The sequence below is a fragment of the Ambystoma mexicanum genome, chromosome 13 (genome assembly GCF_040938575.1).
Source record: "Ambystoma mexicanum isolate Mex_15411 chromosome 13, UKY_AmexF1_1, whole genome shotgun sequence".
Lineage (NCBI taxonomy): Eukaryota > Metazoa > Chordata > Amphibia > Caudata > Ambystomatidae > Ambystoma > Ambystoma mexicanum.
In genome coordinates this window covers 292,007,538-292,030,693 of record NC_090938.1, presented here as the reverse complement: position 1 = coordinate 292,030,693, position 23,156 = coordinate 292,007,538, and positions in this window count along the sequence as shown.

Here is a 23,156-nt window from a genome sequence, read left to right as displayed (position 1 = left end):
GGATTGGATTGGGAAGGAGTTGGATATCCCTTCCCATGCTATAGGAAGTGTCTCAGGTTGGAATGGGAAGGAGTTGAATATCACATCTCATGTTATAGGAAGGGTCTAAGGATTGGAATGGGAGGAGCTATATATCACATCTCATGCTAAAGGAAGGGTCTCAGGTTTGGAAGGGGAAGGATTTGGATATCACATCTCATGTTATAGGACGGGTCTCAGGTTTGGTATTAGAAGCATTGTGATATCACATCTCATGCTATAGGATGTGTCTCAGGATTGGAATGGGAAGGAGTTGGATATCACATCTCATGCTATAGGAAGGGTTTCAGGTTTGGTAGAAGCATTGAGATATCACATCTCATGCTATAGGATGTGTCTCAGGATTTGAATGGCAAGGAGTTGGATATCACATCTCATGCCATAGGAAGGGTCTCAGGTTTGGAATGGGAAGGAATTGGATATCACATCTCATGATAAAGGAAGGGTCTAAGGTTTGGAAGGGGAAGGATTTGGATATCACATCTCATGTTATTGGACCGGTCTCAGGTTTGGTATTAGAAGCATTGAGATATCAAGTCTCATGGTATAGGACGGGAGTTTGATATCACATCTCATGCCATGGTATGGGTCTCAGGTTTTGTAGAAGCATTGGGATATCACATCTCTTGCTATCGGAAGGGTATCAGGATTGGATTTGGAAGGAGTTGGATATCCCATCTCATGCTATAGGAAGGGTCTCAGGTTGGAATAGAAGGAGTTGGATATCACATCTCATGTTATAGGAAGGGTCTCAGGATTGGAATGGGAAGGACTTGGATATCACATCTCATGCTGTAGGAAGGGTCTCAGGTTTGGAAAAGGAAGGAGTTGGATATCACATTTCATGTTAGAGGTAGGATCTCAGGTTTGGTATTAGAGGCATTGAGATATCACATCTCATGCTATCAGAAGGGTATCAGGATTGGAATGGGAAGGAGTTGGATATCACATCTCATGCTAAAGGGAGGGTCTCAGGTTTGGAATGGGAAGGATTTGGATATCACATCTCATGTTATAGGAAGGACCTTAGGTTTGGTATTAGAAGCATTGAGATATCACATCTCATGCTATAGGAAGGGTCTCGGGATTGGAATGGGAAGGAGTTGGATATCACATCTCATGTTATAGGAAGGATCTCAGGTTTGGTATTAGAAGCATTGAGATATCACATCTCATGCTATAGGAAGGGTCTCAGGATTGGAATGGGAAGTAGTTGGATATCACATCTCTTGCTATGGGAAGGGTCTCAGGTTTGGTATAAGCATTGAAATATCACATCCCTGCTATCGGAAGGGTCTCAGGATTGGAATGGGAGGAGCTGGATATCACATCTCATGCTATGGGAAGGGTCTCAGGTTTGGTATAAGCATTGAAATATCACATCTCTGCTATCGGAAGGGTCTCAGGATTGGAATGGGAGGAGCTGGATATCACATCTCATGCTAAAGGAAGGGTCTCAGGTTTGGAAGGGGAAGGAGTTGGATATCACATCTCATGCTAAAGGGAGGGTCTCAGGTTTGGAATGGGAAGGATTTGGATATCACATCTCATGTCATAGGAAGGACCTTAGGTTTGGTATTAGAAGCATTGAGATATCACATCTCATGCTATAGGAAGGGTCTCTGGATTGGAATGGGAAGGAGTTGGATATCACATCTCATGTTATTGGAAGGATCTCAGGTTTGGTATTAGAAGCATTGAGATATCACATCTCATGCTATCGGAAGGGTCTTAGGTTTGGTATAAGCATTGAGATATCACATCTCTGCTATCGGAAGGGTCTCAGGATTGGAATGGGAAGGATTTGGATATCATAATTCATGTTATAGGAAGGGTCTCAGGTTTGGTATTAGAAGCATTGAGATATCACATCTCATGCTATAGGAAGGGTCTCAGGATTGGAATGGGAAGGACTTGGATATCACATCTCATGTTATAGGAAGGGTCTCAGGTTTGGTATTAGAAGCATTGAGATATCACATCTCATGCTATAGGAAGGGTCTCAGGAATGGAATGGGAAGGACTTGGATATCACATCTCATGATAAAGGAAGGGTCTAAGGTTTGGAAGGGGAAGGATTTGGATATCACATCTCATGTTATTGGACCGGTCTCAGGTTTGGTATTAGAAGCATTGAGATATCAAGTCTCATGGTATAGGACGGGAGTTTGATATCACATCTCATGCCATGGTATGGGTCTCAGGTTTTGTAGAAGCATTGGTATATCACATCTCATGCTATCGGAAGGGTATCAGGATTGGATTTGGAAGGAGTTGGATATCCCATCTCATGCTATAGGAAGGGTCTCAGGTTGGAATAGAAGGAGTTGGATATCACATCTCATGTTATAGGAAGGGTCTCAGGATTGGAATGGGAAGGACTTGGATATCACATCTCATGCTGTAGGAAGGGTCTCAGGTTTGGAAAAGGAAGGAGTTGGATATCACATTTCATGTTAGAGGTAGGATCTCAGGTTTGGTATTAGAGGCATTGAGATATCAGATCTCATGCTATCAGAAGGGTATCAGGATTGGAATGGGAAGGAGTTGGATATCACATCTCATGCTAAAGGGAGGGTCTCAGGTTTGGAATGGGAAGGATTTGGATATCACATCTCATGTTATAGGAAGGACCTTAGGTTTGGTATTAGAAGCATTGAGATATCACATCTCATGCTATAGGAAGGGTCTCAGGATTGGAATGGGAAGGAGTTGGATATCACATCTCATGTTATAGGAAGGATCTCAGGTTTGGTATTAGAAGCATTGAGATATCACATCTCATGCTATAGGAAGGGTCTCAGGATTGGAATGGGAAGGAGTTGGATATCACATCTCATGCTATGGGAAGGGTCTCAGGTTTGGTATAAGCATTGAAATATCACATCTCTGCTATCGGAAGGGTCTCAGGATTGGAATGGGAGGAGCTATATATCACATCTCATGCTAAAGGAAGGGTCTCAGGTTTGGAAGGGGAAGGATTTGGATATCACATCACATGTTATAGGACGGGTCTCAGGTTTGGTATTAGAAGCATTGTGATATCACATCTCATGCTATAGGATGTGTCTCAGGATTGGAATGGGAAGGAGTTGGATATCACATCTCATGCTATAGGAAGGGTTTCAGGTTTGGTAGAAGCATTGAGATATCACATCTCATGCTATAGGAAGAGTCTCAGGTTTGGGAAGGGAAGGATTTGGATTTCACATCTCATGTTATAGGATGGTTCTCATGTTTGGTTTTTGAAGCATTGAGATATCACATCTCATGCTATCGGAAGGGTCTCAGGTTTGGAATGGGAAGGAGTTGGATATCACATCTCATGTTATAGGAAGGGTCTCAGGTTTGGAATGGGAAGGAGTTGGATATGACATCTCTTGTTATAGGGAGGGTCTCAGGATTTGAATGGTAAGGAGTTGGATATCACATCTCATGCTATAGGAAGGGTCTCAGGTTGGAATGGGAAGGAGTTGGATATCACATCTCATGTTATATACAGGAAGGGTCTCAGGATTGGAATGGGAAGGATTTGGATATCACATCTCTTGCTATAGGAAGGGTCTCAGGTTTTTTATTAGAAACATTGAGATATCACATCTCATGCTATAGGAAGGGTTTTAGGATTGGAATGGGAAGTATTTGGATATCACATCTCATGCTAAAGGAAGGGTCTCAGGTTTGGAAGGGGAAGGATTTGGATATCACATCTCATCCAATAGGAAGGGTCTCAGGTTTGGAATGGGAAGGAATTGGATATCACATCTCATGTTATAGGAAGGGTCTCAGGTTTTTTATTAGAAACATTTACAGGTATTACTGGAAACATACGGAGGGGGCCGTCAGCCAACTTAGTGGGCATCAGAGTAGCTCTGGCAACTTCCTCTGAGTCTACCAAGGTAGAATCCACTACAGTGCGACTGCACCCACTATCCCTAAGAGCTGGAGTATCCACTCCATTGCTCAGCACACTGTCTTTAAAGTAGTGCTTGGTATTATCCGGAATCCTAGCATAAGCCTCTGCGACTTTAGGCTCCCAGGAACCCAGGGACACTAAAACTACCTCAGCCTCTATTCCGCTGGGAAATGAGTCTGAGGCTCCTGTAATCTCTTCTTCCTCGTAGGAGGAGAAGGCCAGATTAGCGGAGTGGACCCCCAAAGGTCTAACCTTACAATGGGGATCCCCCTTCACATGGTCAGTTGCTCCACAAGAAAAACAAGCCCCAGTGGGTCTGTTTACGTAGGGAGGCTTATTCTAACCAGAGTTCTGTTTCGGAGGCGAACCTCCACTACCCTGTGAGTTCTCTTGTGTCTTACCCTTGTTTTTCTTTTTGTGGCCCTTATGGGAAGAAGATTTAGCAGATTCCCCACCCTCCATATCTTTGGACTTTTTCCCTTCCTCCTGCTTACCAGGATGAGTTTTGTCCTTATGGGACACTCGATGTGACACCCATAAGTCTGCTGCAATGGCCAGCTTCTTAGGATCTATCTCCTTCGAATCGGCCAAATGCTGCTTAAGCTCCGGGGAAGAAGAAGCAAAAATGTGTTCCAGCATGACAAGATTTATCATGCCTTCGAAGGTAGAAACCTTATAACCTTCAACCCAGCCAGTTAAGTTTTTCAAAGATTCAGCGACATAAGATACCCAAGTACCACCTTCCTTTTTCTTATACTCTCGAAAACGCTTTAAATATTGGGCCGGAGTCTTCCCAAACTTTAAAATGAGAGTTTGCTTTAACATTGCGAAATCAGCCCGCTCAGCCTTCGACATTTCCATAATGGCACTACAGCCAGAATGGGGCAGTCTACTGAGCAACCACGCAATCTTATCAGCATTGTCAACTTCTTGAACCTCGCATGCATACTCAAACGCATTCAGCCAGTCCATAATGTCATTCCTTTCTTCATACACATTGAGCAGATCTTTCGGAAACCGTGGATGAGAGGAAGCCCCAGACCCATGTCTAGGACCCTTGGACCCATTTGCAACCTGAAGCTTGGCCAGTTCCAACTGGTGATCCCTGTCCTTCTGTTTTTCTGCCTGTTCGATTTTTAGTTTGGCTATGCTGAATTCAAGCTCCTGCTGCCTACACCGCAGCTCTTGCTTCTTGAATTCAAGCATAGCATCCCCATCAACACTGGCAGAGGAAACATTAGACATCTCGTCCTCCCTGTCCTCGTGGTCGCGATGGATCAGTGCAGCGGCAGAACCGTCGGTTCTACCAGTGAGAGCAGCCCCACCACCTTCTGCACTGTCCTCAGAAGCTATAGCGTCAAGCTGCGCTTCTTGCCACGCCACGATTCTCTGGATCATTTCCAATTTTGTGCCTTGAGAGGAAACACCTCTCTCCGCACACATCTTTTTCAGCGTTTCTGATTTGGAAGCATTTAAAGTTAACAAGGTATTTGTTTCCATACTGTTTGATAGGACTATGGCCTTTTTAAAGTTATACTACAACAATTCACTACGTGTACTGTTTGGAATAACCTGAAATGCCTTAGTTCGAGTGCAACACTGGATACCTTCAGTCGTATCCCACCGCTGTACACCAATTTGTTAAGACGGATTTCTGAACTCTGTCCTGGTGGCGCAGAAGTTCAGAAGGCCAACCTAATTACTTGGAACAGGGTAACCTCTGGACAAGCCAGACCAATCAAGGTAGCGATTGCGGCGGTCAAGACTAGGTCTCAAGAGGGGTGAGGGTGACTGAAAGCCCGCAATGAGCACACAAAGCAAGAGCGCTTACAAACTACTCCAAACAGTTGTTATATCAAAAATAGATACACATTTATTTTAAGGCCTTTAAAATAATGACCGTAGCGAGAAAATCACAATATCACAATACTAAACCAACACATACCATATCAACACAATATATATACAAATACACAGTCGCAAGCGTTTAAAGCACGAAATATGTAGTCCACCTGAAAGGAAAGGAAAACAGGCAGTGCGATAACGCTTTAGACTCAGTTCGCCTTCAGAGGCACCTAACTAGATGGAAGTCCGAGCCCTGCGAAGAGTGGAGCCTTGTGCTCAAAGTACCTGCCACGCCGGTGCCAACGGGCAAAAGGGGAAGCTCTTTGGAGGAAGTCAGGCAGTTCGGGTTAGTGCACAGCAGAAGGAGAACAGGTTCCGCAACTCAAGCGCAGCCTCCACAGCGGGCAGAAGCAGAGCGCGAGTACGGCAAAAGGGTGCTGTTTTTACACAGCAGGGAAAAGCAATGGGATACTGCAGGAGGGCGACCAGATCCTAGCTAAACTACTCACCGGTCCCCGAAGCAAGCAGACCCAGGCTTCTCCACGTTAGTTTCAGCAGCTGGCAGGTTCAGAAGAGCAGGGAACGCCTCGTAGTCGTGTAGAGCAAAAAGACGTCCCAATCGACGAAACCAGCACAGTTTGTTGCTGCAGCAGGACAACGGAGCGGCCGTGTGTATTCAAGCCAAATGTACACTCCTCCCTTCAGACCTGGGGACGCCAAGCGTACGAAGCGTGGGAGAGTGACAAGGACTCGAAATACAACACAACCTGGCGGCGGTTACAGAGCAGGACTCCCTTGTAAGCTGGTCAGTCAACTGGATGGCCCAGAGACACTTCCGAAGGCTTACTTGGCAGGAGAGGATGAAGTCGCCGGGAATAGCTGTTCCTGCTATTCCAAAGGTCGAAGCACCAGTACAGGCCTTCTGGTTCGATCCAAGGAGGAAAGGGTTTCACAGGACGACAGCAGTGAAAAGGAGGATTCCTTCAGCGGGTCACCAGCGATTCCTCGGTCCAGCCTCTTGGTTGCAGGATACTTGGCTCCTGTATTCCTTCGTTCGTGAGAACTCAGGAGATCGACATGGTAGTGGTGTTTCCAGCCCCCTCTTATCCACGGTTCCCTTCGCGCCAAAACGGAGGGGAGCCAATGGGAGATCCGCTCATCAACACACCAACATACGTGGACCAATCACGGACCACGGTGGTCCCAGGCATTCACACTACCCTAGACTCTCTGGCACCCAGGATGTGTATTGGGACCAGGCATCCCAGCCCACACCCTGGAGGCACACAAACGACATGTAGAAGCCCGCGAAAGCAACCACGTTTCACGGGAAAGTACATGCCCAAATAAGGAAGGCCCCGGGTCGCTCGACCTGGGGAAGGTGAAGGGAGCAAGACGGTCAGTGGACAGGACAAAGGAGCCTCGTGGTCTGGCCATTTTGGGAGCCAGGCCACTATTTTGGGTTCAGTGCGAAAAACGTGCTCAGAACCCCAAAAGGAGCTCAAAATAAACAAAACGATCGCTGCCACCATTCGAGTCCCTGAATGACTTGCACCGATCAAATACCATCCTAAAAGAGTATCTAGGGCCTGTAGAAGGCTAGAGACCCAAGAGAGCTGTAACGTAGCTTACAGTGCCCTCTTGTGTCATGTTGCACTAAAGCCGCAACATGATAGAAGAAACTACGGGAAACAGCGTTCCCCGGTACTGACTGTCTTAAGGGCATGTCAGTTTCCCCGTAAGAAAGGAGCAAAAGCCCAGAGGAGTGCGGCAGAAGGCTGCACTTCTCTGGCAAAGTCAAGAACAAGGTGAAAACAACAGCAAAAAGTTTAGGGGTTGCCACATGGAAGGAAAATTACCTACAATCACGAAATCGTTCCTAACACCCGATGCCTTCAAAACAACAAATGAGCTCCATAAGATTCACAGTGCTCAGAATGCTTTATAACACCCATTATTCAACTTAGAGCCGTAACCTGCTAGACGTATTGAAACGTGCTAAAAACTAGCAAAAACAGCTAGAAAGTGTTCGTTCCTCGCGTTTTGGTAAATGCTAATTCTGTTTCGTTTCCTGTTTGTAGTGTCCGTGCGTTAGTTCAGTTGAACCTGATGTTTTTAACCACTCGTCTCCCATACAAGGAGTATCAAAATGTACTTTGTTTACAGGCTGAAGGTATACTGCTGAAATCTTCAATGCATTATCAGCTATCCTGACTGTTCTGGAACGTGTATGTGACATCTGTTAATCCAGTCGTCCCTTCTAGTTTACAAGCTGCACTTTAGGAGCCCATTTGTTGATTTGAAGGTGGCGGGAAGAGGAGAGAAGGCAGGGAATACGCGTCTAAATCAGAGCTGGGAAGCGAGCACTTGAAACGCGAAACTGCAGTGAACAGGAAAGGAAAGAAAGAACGCCTCTGAGGAGGAACAGCGTCTAAATCAGAGAGCAGGGAAGCGAGTGTTTGCAACGCGAAACGATGCAGAGGGCGAGGATAGAAAGGAAGAACGCCTCTGAGGAGGAGCAACTGGATTAGCCTACTTTGGAGAAAACGGGATCACCAGGGGTGTGCAGCCTGTAAACTAGAAGTGACACATGGTGACTGGATTAACAGATGTCAAATACACATTCCAAAATAGTCATGAAAGCAGATAATGCATTGAAGATTTCAGCAGTATACCTACAGCCTGTAAACAAAGTACATTTTGATCCCCCTTGTATAGGAGACGAGTGGTTAAAAGCATCAGGTTCGACTGAACAAACGCACGGACACTGTACAAACAGGAAATGCAACAGAATTAGCATTTACAAAAATGCGAGGAAAGTACATTTTCTAGCTGTTTTTGCTAGTTTTTAGCACGTTTCAATACGTCTAGCGGGTTACGGCTATAAATTGAATAATGGGTTTTATAAAGCATTCTGAGCACTGTGTATCTTTTGGAGCTCATTTGTTGTTTTGAAGGCAGCGGGAAGAGGAGAAAAGGCAGGGAACTCGCGTCTAAATTAGAGGTCTGAGACCAGAAAATCCAGAGTAATCCCTGCAGTGTGTAGGGCCAGCGGCATGAAGAGTTGCAGATTTCGTTAGAGTCCAGGTCAGGAACATGTAGGTTAATGGAAGAAGGAAGCCGAAGAAGGGAGAGACGAGACAGCGAACAGGATCAATCCGGGAGCTAGGAGTGGTGAAAAGTTAGGAGATCTGAGTCTCAGGATTGGAAAGGGTTGGATATCACGTCATGCCATAGGAAGGGTCACAGGTTTGGTATTAGAAGCACTGAGATATCACATCTCATGCTATCGGAAGGGTCTCAGGATTGGAATGGGAAGGAGTTGAATATCAAATCTCATGCTATAGGAACGATATCAGGTTTGGTAGAAGCATTGAGATATCACATCTAATGCTATAGGAAGGGTATCAGGATTGGAATGGGAAGGAGTTGGATATCACATCTCATCCTATTGGAAGGGTCTCAGGTTTGGAATGGGAAGCATTTGGATAACACATCTCTTGCAATAGGAAGGGTCTCAGGTTTGGTATCTCATGCTAAATGAAGGGACGCAGGATTGGAATAGGAAGAAGTTGGATATCACATCTCATGCTATAGGAACGGTCCAACTTTGGTATTAGAAGCATTGAGATAGCACATCTCATGGAAGGGGCTCAGGATTGGAATGGGAAGGAGTTGAATATCACATCTCATGTTATAGGAAGGGTCTCAGGATTGGATCGGGAAGGAGTTGGATATCACATCTCATGCTATAGGAAGGGTCTCAGGATTGGAATGGGAAGGAGTTGGATATCACATCTCATGTTATAGGAAGGGTCTCAGGATTGGATCGGGAAGGAGTTGGATATCACATCTCATGCTATAGGAAGGGTCTCAGGATTGGAATGGGAAGGAGTTGGATATCACATCTCATGCTATAGGAAGGGTCTCAGGTTTGGTAGAAGTATTGAGATATCACATCTCATGCTATAGGAGGGGCCTCATGATTGGAATGGGAAGGAGTTGGATATCACATCTCATGCTATAGGAGGGGCCTCATGATTGGAATGGGAAGGAGTTGGATATCACATCTCAGGCTATCGGAAGGGACTCAGGATTGGAATGGGAAGGAGTTGGATATCACATCTCATGCTATAGGAAGTGTCTCAGGATTGGAATGGGAAGGACTTGGACTTCAAATCTCATGTTATAGGAATGGTCTCGGGTTTGTTAGAAGGAGTGAGATATCACATCTCATGTTATAGGACAGTCTCAGGTTTGCTATTAGAAGCATTGAGATATCACATCTGATGGTATAGGACGGGTCTCAGGATTGGAATGGGAAGGAGTTGGATATCACATCTCATGCTATAGGAAGGGTCTCAGGATTGGAATGGGAAGGAGTTTGATATCACATCTCATGCCATAGGAAGGTCTCAGGTTTGGCAGAAGCATTAAGATATCACATCTCATGCTATCAGAAGGGTCTCAGGATTGGATTGGGAAGGAGTTGGATATCACATCTCATGCTATAGGGAGGGTCTCAGGTTTGATATTAGAAGCATTGAGATATCACATCTAATGCTATAAGAAGGGTCTCAGGATTGGATTGGGAAGGAGTTGGATATCACATCTCATGCAATAGGAAAGGTCTCAGGTTTGGTATTAGAAACATTGAGATATCACATCTCATGCTATAGGGAGGGTCTCAGGTTTGGTATTAATAGCATTGAGATATCACTTCTCATGCTAAGGAAGGGTCTCAGGATTGGATGGGAATACGTTGGATATCACATTTCATGCTATAGGAAGGGTCTCAGATTTGGTAGAAGCATTGAGATATCACATCTCATGCTATAGGAAGGGCCTCATGATTCGAATGGGAAGGAGTTGGATATCACATCTCATGGCAAAGGAAAGGTCTCAGGTTTGGAAGGGGAAGGATTTGGATATCACATCTCAAGTTATAGGACGGGTCTGTGGTTTGGTATTAGAAGCATTGAGATATATCTCATGGTATAGTATGGGTCTCAGGATTGGAATGGGAAGGAGTTGGATATCACATCTCATGCTATAGGAAGGGTCTCAGGATTGGAATGGGAAGGACTTGGACATCACATCTCATGTTATAGGAAGGGTCTCAGGTTTGGAATGGGAAGGAGTTTGATATAACATCTCATGCCATAGGAAGGTCTCAGATTTGGTAGAAGCATTAAGATATCACATCTCATGCTATCAGAAGGGTCTCAGGATTGGAATGGGAAGGAGTTGGATATCACATCTCATGCTATAGGAAGGGTCTCAGGATTGGAATGGGAAGGACTTGGACATCACATCTCATGTTATAGGAAGGGTCTCAGGTTTGGAATGGGAAGGAGTTTGATATAACATCTCATGCCATAGGAAGGTCTCAGATTTGGTAGAAGCATTAAGATATCACCTCTCATGCTATTGCAAGGGTCTCAGGATTGGAATGGGAAGGAGTTGGATATCACATCTCATGGATCTCATGGGAGGGTCTCAGGTTTGATATTAGAAGCATTGAGATATCACATCTAATGCTATCAGAAGGGTCTCAGGATTGGATTGGGAAGGAGTTGGATATCACATCTCATGCAAGAGGAAAGGTCTCAGGTTTGGAATGGGAAGGGTTTGGATATCACATCTCTTGCAATAGGAAGGGTCTCAGGTCTGGTATTAGAAACATTGAGATATCACATCTCATGGTATAGGAAGGGTCTCAGGACTGGAATCAGGAGTTGGATATCACATCTCATGTTATAGGAAGGGTCTCAGGTTTTGTATTAGAAGCACTGAGATATCAAATCTCATGCTATATGAAGAGACGCAGGATTGGAATGGGAAGAAGTTGGATATCACATCTCATGCTATAGGAAGGGACTCAGGTTTGGTAATAGAAACATTGAGATATCTCATCTCATGGTATAGGAAGGGTCTCAGGATTGGAATGGGAAAGAGTTGGATATCACATCTCATGCTATAGGAAGGGTCTCAGGTTTGGTAGAAGTATTGAGATATCACATCTCATGCTATAGGAGGGGCCTCATGATTGGAATGGGAAGGAGTTGGATATCACATCTCATGCTATAGGAGGGGCCTCATTATTGGAATGGGAAGGAGTTGGATATCACATCTCAGGCTATCGGAAGGGACTCAGGATTGGAATGGGAAGGAGTTGGATATCACATCTCATGCTATAGGAAGTGTCTCAGGATTGGAATGGGAAGGACTTGGACATCAAATCTCGTTATAGGAATGGTCTCGGGTTTGTTAGAAGGATTGAGATATCACATCTCATGTTATAGGACAGTCTCAGGTTTGCTATTAGAAGCATTGAGATATCACATCTGATGGTATAGGACGGGTCTCAGGATTGGAATGGGAAGGAGTTGGATATCACATCTCATGCTATAGGAAGGGTCTCAGGATTGGAATGGGAAGGAGTTTGATATCACATCTCATGCCATAGGAAGGTCTCAGGTTTGGCAGAAGCATTAAGATATCACATCTCATGCTATCAGAAGGGTCTCAGGATTGGATTGGGAAGGAGTTGGATATCACATCTCATGCTATAGGGAGGGTCTCAGGTTTGATATTAGAAGCATTGAGATATCACATCTAATGCTATAAGAAGGGTCTCAGGATTGGATTGGGAAGGAGTTGGATATCACATCTCATGCAATAGGAAAGGTCTCAGGTTTGGTATTAGAAACATTGAGATATCACATCTCATGCTATAGAGAGGGTCTCAGGTTTGGTATTAATAGCATTGAGATATCACTTCTCATGCTAAGGAAGGGTCTCAGGATTGGATGGGAATACGTTGGATATCACATGTCATGCTTTAGGAAGGGTCTCAGATTTGGTAGAAGCATTGAGATATCACATCTCATGCTATAGGAAGGGCCTCATGATTCGAATGGGAAGGAGTTGGATATCACATCTCATGGCAAAGGAAAGGTCTCCGGTTTGGAAAGGGAAGGATTTGGATATCACATCTCAAGTTATAGGACGGGTCTGTGGTTTGGTATTAGAAGCATTGAGATATATCTCATGGTATAGTATGAGTCTCAGGATTGGAATGGGAAGGAGTTGGACATCACATCTCATGTTATAGGAAGTGTCTCAGGTTTGGAATGGGAAGGAGTTTGATATAACATCTCATGCCATAGGAAGGTCTCAGATTTGGTAGAAGCATTAAGATATCACATCTCATGCTATCGGAAGGGTCTCAGGATTGGATTGGGAAGGAGTTGGATATCCCATCACATGCTATAGGAAGGGTCACAGGTTGGAATTCGAAGGAGTTGGATATCACCTCTCATGCTATCGCAAGGGTCTCAGGATTGGAATGGGAAGGAGTTGGATATCACCTCTCATGCTATCGCAAGGGTCTCAGGTTTGGAATGGGAAGGGTTTGGATATAACATCTCTTGCAATAGGAAGGGTCTCAGGTCTGGTATTAGAAACATTGAGATATCACATCTAATGCTATCAGAAGGGTCTCAGGATTGGATTGGGAAGGAGTTGGATATCACATCTCATGCAAGAGGAAAGGTCTCAGGTTTGGAATGGGAAGGGTTTGGATATCACATCTCATGCTATGGGAAGGGTCTCAGGTTTGGTATAAGCATTGAAATATCACTACTCTGCTATCGGAAGGGTCTCAGGATTGGAATGGGAGGAGCTATATATCACATCTCATGCTAAAGGAAGGGTCTCAGGTTTGGAAGGGGAAGGATTTGGATATCACATCTCATGTTATAGGACGGGTCTCAGGTTTGGTATTAGAAGCATTGTGATATCACATCTCATGCTATAGGATGTGTCTCAGGATTGGAATGGGAAGGAGTTGGATATCACATCTCATGCTATAGGAAGGGTTTCAGGTTTGGTAGAAGCATTGAGATATCACATCTCATGCTATAGGAAGAGTCTCAGGTTTGGGAAGGGAAGGATTTGGATTTCACATCTCATGTTATAGGATGGTTCTCATGTTTGGTTTTTGAAGCATTGAGATATCACATCTCATGCTATCGGAAGGGTCTCAGGTTTGGAATGGGAAGGAGTTGGATATCAGATCTCATGTTATAGGAAGGGTCTCAGGTTTGGAATGGGAAGGAGTTGGATATGACATCTCTTGTTATAGGGAGGGTCTCAGGATTTGAATGGTAAGGAGTTGGATATCACATCTCATGCTATAGGAAGGGTCTCAGGTTGGAATGGGAAGGAGTTGGATATCACATCTCATGTTATATACAGGAAGGGTCTCAGGATTGGAATGGGAAGGATTTGGATATCACATCTCTTGCTATAGGAAGTGTCTCAGGTTTTTTATTAGAAACATTGAGATATCACATCTCATGCTATAGGAAGGGTTTTAGGATTGGAATGGGAAGTATTTGGATATCACATCTCATGCTAAAGGAAGGGTCTCAGGTTTGGAAGGGGAAGGATTTGGATATCACATCTCATCCAATAGGAAGGGTCTCAGGTTTGGAAACGGGAAGGAATTGGATATCACATCTCATGTTATAGGAAGGGTCTCAGGTTTTTTATTAGAAACATTGAGATATCACATCTCATGTTATAGGACGGTTCCCAGGTTTGGTATTAGAAGCATTGAGATATCACATCTCATGGTATAGGAAGGGTCTCAGGGTTGGAATGGGAAGGAGTTGGATATCACATCTCATCCAATAGGAAGGGTCTCAGGTTTGGAATGGGAAGGAATTGGATATCACATCTCATGTTATAGGACGGTTCCCAGGTTTGGTATTAGAAGCATTGAGATATCACATCTCATGGTATAGGAAGGGTCTCAGGGTTGGAATGGGAAGGAGTTGGATATCACATCTCATCCAATAGGAAGGGTCTCAGGTTTGGAATGGGAAGGAATTGGATATCACATCTCATGTTATAGGAAGGATCTCAGGTTTGGTATTAGAAGCATTGAGATATCACATCTCATGCTATAGGAAGGGTCTCAGGATTGGAATGTGAAGGATTTGGATATCACATCTCATGCTAAAGGAAGGGTCTCAGGTTTGGTAGAAGCATTGAGATATCACATCTCATGCTATAGGAAGGGTCTCAGGATTTGAATGGCAAGGAGTTGGATATCACATCTCATGCCATAGGAAGGGTCTCAGGTTTGGTATAAGCATTGAGATATCACATCTCTGCTATCGGAAGGTTCTCAGGATTGGATTGGGAAGGAGTTGGATATCACATCTCATGTTATAGGAAGGGTCTCAGGATTGGAATGGGAAGGATTTGGATATCACATCTCTTGCTATAGGAAGGGTCTCAGGATTGGAATGGGAAGGATTTGGATATCACATCTCATGTCATAGGAAGGATCTCAGGTTTGGTATTAGAAGCATTGATATATCACATCTCATGCTATAGGAATGGTCTCAGGATTGGAATGGGTAGGAGTTGGATATTACATTCTTGCTATAGTAAGGGTCTCATGTTTGGAATGGGAAGGAGTTGGATATCACATATGCTATAGGAAGTGTCTCAGGTTTGGAACGGGAAGGAGTTGGATATCACATCTCATGTTATAGGAAGGGTCTCAGGTTTGGTATAAGCATTGAGATATCACATCTCTGCTATCAGGAGTGGCTCAGGATTGGAATGGGAAGGAGTTGGATATCCCATCTCATGTTAAAGGACGGGTCTCTGGTTTGGTATTAGAATCATTGAGATATCACATCGCATGCTGTAGGAAGGGTCTAAGGATTGGAATGGGATGGACTTGGATATCACATCTCATGCTATAGGTAGGCTCTCAGGTTTGGTATAAGCATTGAGATATCACATCTCATGCTATAGGAAGGGTCTCAGGATTGGAATGGGAAGGATTTGGATATCACATCTCATGCTATAGGAAGGGTCTCAGATTTGGTATAAGCATTGAGATATCACATCTCATGCTATAGGAAGGGTCTCAGGATTGGAATGGGAAGGAGTTGTATATGACATCTCAAGCCTTAGGAAGGGTCTCAGGTTTGGTATAAGCATTGAGATATCACATCTCTGCTATCGGAAGGGTCTCAGGATTGGAATGGGAAGGAGTTGGATATCCCATCTCATGTTATAGGAAGGGTCTCAGGTTTGGTATAAGCATTGAGATATCACATCTCTGCTATCAGGAGTGGCTCAGGATTGGAATGGGAAGGAGTTGGATATCCCATCTCATGTTAAAGGACGGGTCTCTGGTTTGGTATTAGAATCATTGAGATATCACATCTCATGCTATAGGGAGGGTCTCAAGTTTGATATTAGAAGCATTGAGATAACAAATCTCATGATATCGGAAGGGTCTCAGGATTGGAATGGGAAGGAGTTGGATATCACATCTCATTATAAAGGAAGGGTCTAAGGTTTGGAAGGGGAAGGATTTGGATATCACATCTCATGTTATAGGACGGGTCTCAGGTTTGGTATTAGAAGCATTGAGATATCAAGTCTCATGGTATAAGAAGGGTCTCAGAATTGGAATGGGAAGGAGTTGGATATCACATCTCAAGCTATAGGAAGCGTCTCAGGATTGGAATGGGAAGGAGTTTGATATCACATCTCATGCCATAGTATGGGTCTCAGGTTTGGTAGTAGCATTGGGATATCACATCTCATGCTATATGAAGGGTCTCAGGATTGGAATGGGAAGAAGTTGGATATCACATCTCAAGCTATAGGAAGGGTCTCAGGTTTGGTATAAGCATTGAGATATCACATCTCATGCTATAGGAAGGGTCTCAGGGTTGGAATGGGAAGGAGTTGTATATGACATCTCATGCCATAGGAAGGGTCTCAGGTTTGGTATAAGCATTGAGATATCACATCACATGCTATAGGAAGGGTCTCAGTATTGGAATGGGAAGGACTTGGATATCACATCACATGCTATAGGAAGGGTCCCAGGATTGGAATGGGAAGGACTTGGATATCACATCTCATGCTATAGGCAGGGTCTCAGGTTTGGAAAGGGAAGGAGATGGATATCACATTTCATGTTAGAGGTACTATCTCAGGTTTGGTATTAGAGGCAATGAGATATCACATATCATGCTATAAGAAGGGTCTCAGGATTGGAATGGGAAGGAGTTGGATATCACATTTCATGCTAAAGGGAGGGTCTCAGGTTTGAAAGGGGAAGGATTTGGAAATCACATCTCATATTATAGGAAGGATCTCAGGTTTGGTATTAGAAGCATTGGGATATCACATCTCATGCTATCGGAAGGATCTCAGGTTTGGTATAAGAGGCATTGAGATATCACATCTCATGCTATCATAAGGGTCTCAGGATTGGAATGGGAAGGAGTTGGATATCACATCTCATGTTATAGGAAGGATCTCAGGTTTGGTATTAGAAGCATTGAGACATCACATCTCATGCTATAGGAAGGGTCTCAGGATTGGAATGGGAAGGAGTTGGATATCACATCTCATGCTATAGGAAGGGTCTCAGGTTTGGTATAAGCATTGAGATATCACATCTCATGCTATAGGAAGGGTCTCAGGATTGGAATGGGAAGGATTTGGATATCACATCTCATGCTATAGGAAGGGTCTCAGGTTTGGTATAAGCACTGCGATATCACATCTCATGCTATAGGAAGGGTCTCAGGATTGGAATGGGAAGAAGTTGGATATCACATCTCATGCTATAGGAAGGGTCTCAGGTTTGGTATAAGCATTGAGATATCACATCTCATGCTATAGGAAGGGTCTCAGGGTTGGAATGGGAAGGAGTTGTATATGACATCTCATGCCATAGGAAGGGTCTCAGGTTTGGTATAAGCATTGAGATATCACATCACATGCTATAGGAAGGGTCTCACGATTGGAATGGGAAGGACTTGGATATCACATCTCATGCTATAGGCAGGGTCTCAGGTTTGGAAAGGGAAGGAGATGGATATCACATTTCATGTTAGAGGTAGGATCTCAGGTTTGGTTTTAGAGGCATTGAGATATCACATCTCATGCTATCAGAAGGGTCTCAGGATTGGAATGGGAAGGAGTTGGATATCACATTTCATGCTAAAGGGAGGGTCTCAGGTTTGGAAGGGGAAGGATTTGGAAATCACATCTCATATAGGAAGGATCTCAGGTTTGGTATTAGAAGCATTGAGATATCACATCTCATGCTATCGGAAGGATCTCAGGTTTGGTATAAGAGGCATTGAGATATCACATCTCATGCTATCATAAGGGTCTCAGGATTGGAATGGGAAGGAGTTGGATATCACATCTCATGTTATAGGAAGGATCTCAGGTTTGGTATTAGAAGCATTGAGACATCACATCTCATGCTATAGGAAGGGTCTCAGGATTGGAATGGGAAGGAGTTGGATATCACATCTCATGCTATAGGAAGGGTCTCAGGTTTGGTATAAGCATTGAGATATCACATCTCATGCTATAGGAAGGGTCTCAGGATTGGAAAGGGAAGGATTTGGATATCACATCTTATGCTATAGGAAGGGTCTCAGGTTTGGTATAAGCATGGAGATATCACTTCTCATGCTATAGGAAGGGTCTCAGGATTGGAATGGGAAGGAGTTGGATATCACATCTCATGCTATAGGAAGGGTCTCAGATTTGGTATAAGCATTGAGATATCACATCTCATGCTATAGGAAGGGTCTCAGGATTGGAATGGGAAGGAGTTGTATATGACATCTCAGGCCATAGGAAGGGTCTCAGATTTGGTATAAGCATTGAGATATCACATCTCATGCTATAGGAAGGGTCTCAGGATTGGAAAGGGAAGGATTTGGATATCACATCTTATGCTATAGGAAGGGTCTCAGGTTTGGTATAAGCATGGAGATATCACTTCTCATGCTATAGGAAGGGTCTCAGGATTGGAATGGGAAGGAGTTGGATATCACATCTCATGCTATAGGAAGGGTCTCAGATTTGGTATAAGCATTGAGATATCACATCTCATGTTATAGGAAGGATCTCAGGTTTGGTATTAGAAGCATTGAGACATCACATCTCATGCTATAGGAAGGGTCTCAGGATTGGAATGGGAAGGAGTTGGATATCACATCTCATGCTATAGGAAGGGTCTCAGGTTTGGTATAAGCATTGAGATATCACATCTCATGCTATAGGAAGGGTCTCAGGATTGGAATGGGAAGGATTTGGATATCACATCTCATGCTATAGGAAGGGTCTCAGGTTTGGTATAAGCACTGCGATATCACATCTCATGCTATAGGAAGGGTCTCAGGATTGGAATGGGAAGAAGTTGGATATCACATCTCATGCTATAGGAAGGGTCTCAGGTTTGGTATAAGCATTGAGATATCACATCTCATGCTATAGGAAGGGTCTCAGGGTTGGAATGGGAAGGAGTTGTATATGACATCTCATGCCATAGGAAGGGTCTCAGGTTTGGTATAAGCATTGAGATATCACATCACATGCTATAGGAAGGGTCTCACGATTGGAATGGGAAGGACTTGGATATCACATCTCATGCTATAGGCAGGGTCTCAGGTTTGGAAAGGGAAGGAGATGGATATCACATTTCATGTTAGAGGTAGGATCTCAGGTTTGGTTTTAGAGGCATTGAGATATCACATCTCATGCTATCAGAAGGGTCTCAGGATTGGAATGGGAAGGAGTTGGATATCACATTTCATGCTAAAGGGAGGGTCTCAGGTTTGGAAGGGGAAGGATTTGGAAATCACATCTCATATTATAGGAAGGATCTCAGGTTTGGTATTAGAAGCATTGAGATATCACATCTCATGCTATCGGAAGGATCTCAGGTTTGGTATAAGAGGCATTGAGATATCACATCTCATGCTATCATAAGGGTCTCAGGATTGGAATGGGAAGGAGTTGGATATCACATCTCATGTTATAGGAAGGATCTCAGGTTTGGTATTAGAAGCATTGAGACATCACATCTCATGCTATAGGAAGGGTCTCAGGATTGGAATGGGAAGGAGTTGGATATCACATCTCATGCTATAGGAAGGGTCTCAGGTTTGGTATAAGCATTGAGATATCACATCTCATGCTATAGGAAGGGTCTCAGGATTGGAAAGGGAAGGATTTGGATATCACATCTTATGCTATAGGAAGGGTCTCAGGTTTGGTATAAGCATGGAGATATCACTTCTCATGCTATAGGAAGGGTCTCAGGATTGGAATGGGAAGGAGTTGGATATCACATCTCGTGCTATAGGAAGGGTCTCAGATTTGGTATAAGCATTGAGATATCACATCTCATGCTATAGGAAGGGTCTCAGGATTGGAATGGGAAGGAGTTGTATATGACATCTCAGGCCATAGGAAGGGTCTCAGATTTGGTATAAGCATTGAGATATCACATCTCATGATATCGGAAGGGTCTCAGGATTGGAATGGGAAGGAGTTGGATATCACATTTCATGATAAAGGAAGGGTCTAAGGTTTGGAAGGGGAAGGATTTGGATATCACATCTCATGTTATAGGACGGGTCTCAGGTTTGGTATTAGAAGCATTGAGATATCAAGTCTCATGGTATAAGAAGGGTCTCAGGATTGGAATGGGAAGGAGTTTGATATCACATCTTATGCCATAGTATGGGTCTCAGGTTTGGTAGAAGCATTGGGATATCACATCTCATGCTATCGGAAGGGTATCAGTATTGGATTTGGAAGGAGTTGGATATCCCATCTCATGCTATAGGAAGGGTCTCAGGTTGGAATGGGAAGGAGTTGGATATCACATTTCATGTTATAGGAAGGGTCTCAGGATTGGAATGGGAAGGACTTGGATATCATATCTCTTGCTATAGGAAGGCTCTCAGGTTTGGAAGGGGAAGGAGTTGGATATCACATTTCATGTTAGAGGAAGGATCTCAGGTTTGGTATTAGAGGCCTTGAGATATCACATCTCATGCTATAGGAAGGGTCTCAGTATTGGAATGGGAAGGAGTTGGATATCACATCTCAAGCTATAGGAAGGGTCTCAGGTTTGGTATAAGCATTGAGATATCACATCTCATGCTATAGGAAGGGTCTCCTGATTGGAATGGGAAGAAGTTGGATATCACATCTCATGCTATAGGAAGGGTCTCAGGTTTGGTATAAGCATTGAGATATCACATCTCATGCTATAGGAAGGGTCTCAGGATTGGAATGGGAAGGAGTTGTATATGCCATCTCATGCCATAGGAAGGGTCTCAGGTTTGGTATAAGCATTGAGATATCACATCACATGCTATAGGAAGGGTCTCAGGATTGGAATGGGAAGGACTTGGATATCACATATCATGCTATAGGCAGGGTCTCAGGTTTGGAAAGGGAAGGAGATGGATATCACATTTCATGTTAGAGGTAGGATCTCAGGTTTGGTATTAGAGGCATTGAGAAATCACATCTCATGCTATCAGAAGGGTCTCAGGATTGGAATGGGAAGGAGTTGGATATCACATCTCATGCTAAAGGGAGGGTCTCAGGTTTGGAAGGGGAAGGATTTGGAAATCACATCTCATATTATAGGAAGGATCTCAGGTTTGGTATTAGAAGCATTGAGATATCACATCTCATGCTATCGGAAGGATCTCAGGTTTGGTATAAGAGGCATTGAGATATCACATCTCATGCTATCATAAGGGTCTCAGGATTGGAATGGGAAGGAGTTGGATATCACATCTCATGTTATAGGAAGGATCTCAGGTTTGGTATTGGAAGCATTGAGACATCACATCTCATGCTATAGGAATGGTCTCAGGATTGGAATGGGTAGGAGTTGGATATTACATTCTTGCTATAGGAAGGGTCTCATGTTTGGAATGGGAAGGAGTTGGATATCACATATGCTATAGGAAGTGTCTCAGGTTTGGAACGGGAAGGAGTTGGATATCACATCTCATGTTATAGGAAGGGTCTCAGGTTTGGTATAAGCATTGAGATATCACATCTCTGCTATCAGGAGTGGCTCAGGATTGGAATGGGAAGGAGTTGGATATCCCATCTCATGTTAAAGGACGGGTCTCTGGTTTGGTATTAGAATCATTGAGATATCACATCGCATGCTGTAGGAAGGGTCTAAGGATTGGAATGGGATGGACTTGGATATCACATCTCATGCTATAGGTAGGCTCTCAGGTTTGGTATAAGCATTGAGATATCACATCTCATGCTATAGGAAGGGTCTCAGGATTGGAATGGGAAGGATTTGGATATCACATCTCATGATATAGGAAGGGTCTCAGGTTTGGTATAAGCATGGAGATATCACTTCTCATGCTAAACGAAGGGTCTCAGGATTGGAATGGGAAGGTGTTGGATATCACATCTCATGCTATAGGAAGGGTCTCAGATTTGGTATAAGCATTGAGATATCACATCTCATGCTCTAGGAAGGGTCTCAGGATTGCAATGGGAAGGAGTTGTATATGACATCTCAGGCCTTAGGAAGGGTCTCAGGTTTGGTATAAGCATTGAGATATCACATCTCTGCTATCGGAAGGGTCTCAGGATTGGAATGGGAAGGAGTTGGATATCCCATCTCATGTTATAGGAAGGGTCTCAGGTTTGGTATTAAAAGCATTGAGATATCACATCTCATGCTATAGGAAGGGTCTCAGGATTGGAATGGGAAGGACTTGGATGTCACATCTCATGCTATAGGGAGGGTCTCAAGTTTGATATTAGAAGCATTGAGATAACAAATCTCATGATATCGGAAGGGTCTCAGGATTGGAATGGGAAGGAGTTGGATATCACATCTCATTATAAAGGAAGGGTCTAAGGTTTGGAAGGGGATGGATTTGGATATCACATCTCATGTTATAGGACGGGTCTCAGGTTTGGTATTAGAAGCATTGAGATATCAAGTGTCATGGTATAAGAAGGGTCTCAGAATTGGAATGGGAAGGAGTTGGATATCACATCTCAAGCTATAGGAAGTGTCTCAGGATTGGAATGGGAAGGAGTTTGATATCACATCTCATGCCATAGTATGGGTCTCAGGTTTGGTAGAAGCATTGGGATATCACATCTCATGCTATCGGAAGGGTATCAGTATTGGATTTGGAAGGAGTTGGATATCCCATCTCATGCTATAGGAAGGGTCTCAGGTTAGAATGGGAAGGAGTTGGATATCACATTTCATGTTATAGGAAGGGTCTCAGGATTGGAATGGGAAGGACTTGGATATCATATCTCATGCTATAGGAAGGCTTTCAGGTTTGGAAGGGGAAGGAGTTGGATATCACATTTCATGTTAGAGGAAGGATCTCAGGTTTGGTATTAGAGGCCTTGAGATATCACATCTCATGCTATAGGAAGGGTCTCAGGATTGGAATGGGAAGGAGTTGGATATCAC